Consider the following 5,887-nt stretch of genomic DNA (forward strand, 5'->3'; position numbering starts at 1 on the left):
TAGACCTCTAAAAATGATAATAATAATAGATTCTTTGGAAGAGAATGTTTTCATTATTAAGGAGTTATTACAGGATAATAAAAACTTCAATAATTCCCTAATAGGTTTATTAAATTATTTTCTTTAGACGATGTAAAATGATCACAGGTTATTTTTTTCATGATAAAATTGTCAAAAGAAATTTCAGAAAAAATCAGAAAATGCTTAATTTTACCAAGATGTTTGTATATTTTAATCAATTATTAATCTGAGGTTTATAATTAAAATGTATATGGTTGTATTTTAATAAAATGTTACTCTCTGACTTAAAAAATTAAGCTGGAAATATTTGGTCAATTCTTTATTGATGATGAGGACCAAGAAGAATCTTATTAATATTGTATCTAGAACCTTGCTTCTAATTAGCATAAAAATTTCTGAATTTGAAATAGAAAAATAGGTGGTATTCCTTTATTGCATTATATGTCAGTAGCTTTTGTGGGGATAATATCAAAATATATACAGTTGAATACGCTCTTTAATTTACACATTCAGTAAACATTAAACCAGAAGATTTACCACGTACCTAATGAATCTTACACTTCAGGGCCATTTGCTCACAAAGACTCAAAGGTGAGACAGTAGCCGTTGTTTCATATGGCCCTATAATTATGTTAAATTTATACAATTAAAATATTTTAACAGTTAGTTAAGACTGATAATCTCTTCAAGCAACAACTTCCCCTCTGTCACACCTCTCCTTTTGTGTCAGGGAACACTGAAGCAGCCATAGGCATCTTGGCTAGATGGTAGCAGAAGTTGAGTTGGGGATACATAAACTTTGTATTTAGTAGATGAAACCCCTTTCATGTACTGTCAAGGCATTTTGAATCCACTGTATAGGAATGGTGGGTACCCCTACGGGCCCTGTGCTGAGTCACCCATCATCATGTCACAAACTTTTACAGCCACAGATCACGATGGGATATAAATGTGTCCCGAGATACGCAACAAAAGAAATATGTAAATAATAGAGGTATGAAAAGGACAGAGCTCAAAAGATTTGGGACTTCCCTGGTGGCGCAGTGGCTAGGACTCTGTGCTCACAATGCAGGGGGCCCAGGTTCGATCCCTGGCCAGGGAAATAGATCCCACATGCATACTGCAGCTAACAGTTCACATGTCACAACTAAGGGGCCCACGTGCAGCAACTAAGATCTGGAAGAACCAAATAAATAAATAAATTTTTTTTAAAAAAAGATTTTGTTGTTATTAGAATATTCTTTTAGTCATAAGTATAAAATTGTAAGAAGAGTATTTAGTTCTCATCAGCGCCTAAATCAGAGGAGAATTTCTCTCTGTCAGGCATATACTTGGTAATATATATGACTACAAAAACATCATGCATTTAAAAATGAGAATTATGTAAAATAAAATTTAATAAAATTCTTATGTTTCTAGGACACAAACCTATAGCAATACTACAGAAAGTATATCTGAAATATCTCATATACAAAAGAAACTCAATGGAAGTTTCTCAAGCTTCAAAATAATTTTTAAAATCCACATGACATAATCAATACTTATTTGTGAAACTGAAAGAACCTTTTGTAAATTGTCATTATTAATTTAAAAATAATCAACCATGCTAGTGGAAATATTGAATAGCATTCTCTCTAAAGAAAATAATAATTTAAAAGTGTTATAAAGAAATAATCAGAGAATATATAGCCAAAGCCAAAGTACAATAAATGATATGTCTGGCAGTTAATTATAGAGAGTTGAATTTTTTTTAATGTATGATGAATTTGTCAGCTTCTTCAAATTTCTATTGTGCTTTTTTTTGTTAATTCTAAATAAATATTCACAACCATTCCTATTTTGTATCCTTTTCCTTAAAGAGCACTCCCAAAAGTATTGCTTTAGGTCCCATAAAATCTGGATCTGCTCCTGTTTATGAGGCAGATATAACTGTATCACTGCTGAAACTGCCTCTCAGAAAAATTAAGCACCCTGCCCTAATTTACAGGAAAATGAATGCTGAGACTGGAATTTGATTCCGAGATTGTCATTTCAAAGTCCATGCTAATGCAATGCGACCAGTCTTCTAATCCCTTCTCAGATAAGGTGAGAGAGGCAATAACAGCTCTCTAATAGAAAGATGGAGACACAGGTAGGGTCTATCTCCCTGAACCCTCAGTCAGCTACCTACTACCACCAAAGGTTTCTAAGACAGGTACATTAAAGGACACTCCAAGCAAAGAAATGCTTTCTATTGGGGACTTCATTGTTTTGAGTAATAAGTCAGCATGTGGAAGTCCTTCTATATGATGTGCACCAAGTCAAGTCTTGAAGAGCAGGTAACCTCTAAGGTTTTTCTTTTTTTCTAAATGCATCTACAATGTTAAGAATGAATGAAGCTTTAGCACTCAAATATGCTTTATGTTTTATTATGTGGGAAGTATTTTGAACTCAATGACTATTTACTGTATCATAGCCTGTGACGCAGTCTGCTCACACCTCTTAAGGTAAGTTGTGCCATGATTCACTACAATCCTAATTGCTTTAATTAAGCAGTCAATGATATCCTGGCATTGCATCTTAATTTTATATACAAAAAGGTAGACTTATTTTGCATACATGAACTAAGAGTTGTCAAAGCAAATGGAGACTGTATTCTGCACATAAAGTAATTTTAATTTTCTCTCTAAAATTTCTACGAACATTATTTAAATAAAATTAATATTCAAACTGAAACTTTTAGTTAAAAATAATGAATGTAGACTAAAGTTTCTTGGTATCTTAAACATAATCAAGAGTACAATTATGGTATTTCATTGATGTTATCTAAAACAGTAGAAGTCCTACTGCCTCTAACATGCAAACTTAAAAAAATGGCTGAGGCAGAGGGCAGAATACTGGATTTGAAACTGGAAATTCTGGGCTTGCTTATAAATCCTTCACAGATTTATCTTATGATTGCAAGCTCTTAACCTTTCTAAACTTTACATCCACCAATTATAAAATGGGCATAGTGAGTCCACATCAATGCTGACACCTTAGCTACTTAGCTATTGTAAGAATCTTGTAATATGATGTAAGTGACAGCATAATGTGAACTAATTTCTAGGCCATCTTTGACCTGTTTATACAGAAACATACACTATCCTTTCTGTTTGTAGGGTTAACATCAAAGCAAGCACCAGAAAGAGAATTATATCCTTGATGCAGTCTATCAGAATCATATAGGGAGGAAATAAATGTGCAAACAAAAGACAAATGATAAACACTTCTTCAGCAAAGTCCTCCCCTTTTCTCACTTGCCAAGGAAGCATTATATTCCAACCATTTTTATGCACACAATTGGGTTTTAGTTTAGTTAGAAATTAATTTTTCAATGTTTTACTGTTTGAAATGAACATCATTGTATGTCTTTCCTCAAGCTGTTATTGTGCTAAAAATTCAACAGAAAAGTGAGGAAAATAAATTCTTCTGCTTTTCATTATTATTCAAATGATATGTGTCCTGCCATCGGGGAAAATAAGCACTTTGAACTTTAAGGGAGGAGCCAGCTAGTCTTTCCTCAACCAAAAAGTCTTCCAAAACCACTCCAAGATCACACAGAACTCCTCACACGTATTTCATGGAATATTACTCTTGAATACTCTACCAATACGACATATCACTTCAGTTCTCTGTGGCTGAGCTTCATCGGGGACGATATAGTCTCTATTTTGATGAATCAACCATAATGAAGAGAATAGCAACCAACTGAAACCAATCCAGAACTGACACAGATGTTAGATTAGTAGATAAGAACTTTAAAACAAGTATTGTAACTGTATTACATATATTTTAGTTAGAGCTACTGAAAAAAAAAAAAAACCCAAATCAAATTTCTTGAGACGGAAACTACAATGTCTGGGATGAAGAATACATTGGAGAGCATTAATGCATTAATGGAAGATTATACACTGTAGAAAAAAGATGACTGAAGTTGAACAGAAAGAAAAAAAAAAATATGTAGTGAACTGTGGGACAATGGCAAGTGACCTAACATGTGGGTAATTGAGGTCTTGAAAGAAAAGAGAGGGGCTTGAGTAATGACAGTGGCAAAAGTCATGAAAGAAAGTGAGGAAGTCGTTATGGGAGACAAAATTGAACTTGGAAACTGTCGAGTTTTAACTAAGGAAGGAAGTTGTGGAAGAATACTGTGATGTTTGTTGAGTTAGAATCTAACCAGATCACCATAATCCCAAGTATAACCCAGAGTTAAATTGAATGGAATGATGGGAAAAGAATAAAACACCCAATAATGTAAACTATGAAAAGGATTGGAGGATTGATAGAAGTTCATGTAGATCTTGTTTGGCTCTTTGTATACTCAGATTTTGATTCTTTTAGCCTCCCAACACCTCATGAGGATTTCTTTACAAATTAGACTTTTCTGCTCTGTGATAAAATAACCCAGATAAAATATGACACAATTTGAAAAAAATTATCCCCAGGAATATTAATACTGTGATCCCATATTATTAGCTAAACTTCTGACTGACACTAATTTTCCCCCCTGGTTATGTGAAACCTGGTATTATTGATCACTGTCAGAAAATTTTATCATTTAAATGTTTTTTCAAATATTTTACCTAAATCATCTGTCACAGTTAGAGAGCATTTTTATCTTTAAATATTTATAAGCTCCTTGGAGAAATAAAGAGATCTTTATAGCCTAAATCTGTAAAAATATCTTTTTTCAGGTTTTTATATCTAGTAGACTTCTGACTAAATCATAATGCCTATAATTTGCTGAGCAATTTAGACCAGCTCCATGAAAGTCTTTAATATGCAATTATGATGATCTAATCAAAAACAGTGGCAGAATTTTTTTCTAATACAGATAAGTAAATTAAAAAACTGCTAAGTATATTTTCCTATGTATACATAACCTCCAATGTTATATCATTGACTATACAAAATAGTGTTGCTTTAATCTTTATGTATGTAAAAACTCCATTTTTATAATATGAATATATTTGTTTTATATATAAATCAATATATATTTATATTAGGATTTTGATGAATTATTATAAAGATCTTAGAAAGAATGTTCAATTGCCAACCATAATTCCTTGACACAGCAGTAACCAATTTTAGTGATTTAAAACATATTCCTTCAGGGTTCTCATCTCTGTCAAACATATAGACACACACGTTTAAAAACACATCATGGAGGGCTTCCCTGGTGGCGCAGTGGTTGAGAGTCCACCTGCCGATGCAGGGGACACGGGTTCGTGCCCCGGTCCGGGAAGATCCCACATGCCACAGAGCGGCTGGGCCCGTGAGCCATGGCCGCTGAGCCTGCGCGTCCAGAGCCAGTGCTCCGCAATGGGAGAGGCCGCAACAGTGAGAGGCCCGCGTACCGCAAAAAAAAAAAAAAAAAATCATGGACATCTTTTCTAGGTCACAAATTACAAATGGTATCGTCACTTTTAATGATTATGCACTATTTTTTATATCACCATAGTATTGATGGAGATTTGAATTATATTTTTATTTCACCATTAGAAATAGCTCTGAAATGAACATTATAATGTGGATTTTTTTCATGTATTCTGCTATCATTTATGCACATAATTGTCGTCTATATTTTGGTCCATGTACTTTTTCAGTGATTGCCTAATTTCAGTAGTGTGGCTTGATTTCCTCTCCTGCCAACAGAGAGCGCCAAGGAAAACCCTCAACAACAGGTGGGTGTAAAGTGGGGAAGTCTAAGAAATTGTTGGTCAAAATAGTTCTGTGAACAGGTGATGATAACATATACTAAAGCAGTGACCACAAAATGGACAGGAGGGAAAATTGAAGAGGCATTTCTGACATGGAAAAAGATTCTCTAGATTAAGATTTCCTT

The 5,887-nt window shown here is 33.7% G+C and overlaps 1 non-coding gene across 1 annotated transcript; it reads left to right on the forward strand.

Annotated features, from left to right (window-relative positions):
* Nucleotides 1-1,050: 1,050 nt before the first annotated feature.
* Nucleotides 1,051-1,123, forward strand: TRNAV-CAC (transfer RNA valine (anticodon CAC)). The gene has a single exon. It is a non-coding gene; the product is annotated as a tRNA-Val (tRNA).
* Nucleotides 1,124-5,887: the final 4,764 nt, after the last annotated feature.

The sequence above is a fragment of the Pseudorca crassidens genome, chromosome 7, assembly GCF_039906515.1.
Source record: "Pseudorca crassidens isolate mPseCra1 chromosome 7, mPseCra1.hap1, whole genome shotgun sequence".
In the NCBI taxonomy this organism is placed as follows: Eukaryota; Metazoa; Chordata; class Mammalia; order Artiodactyla; family Delphinidae; genus Pseudorca; species Pseudorca crassidens.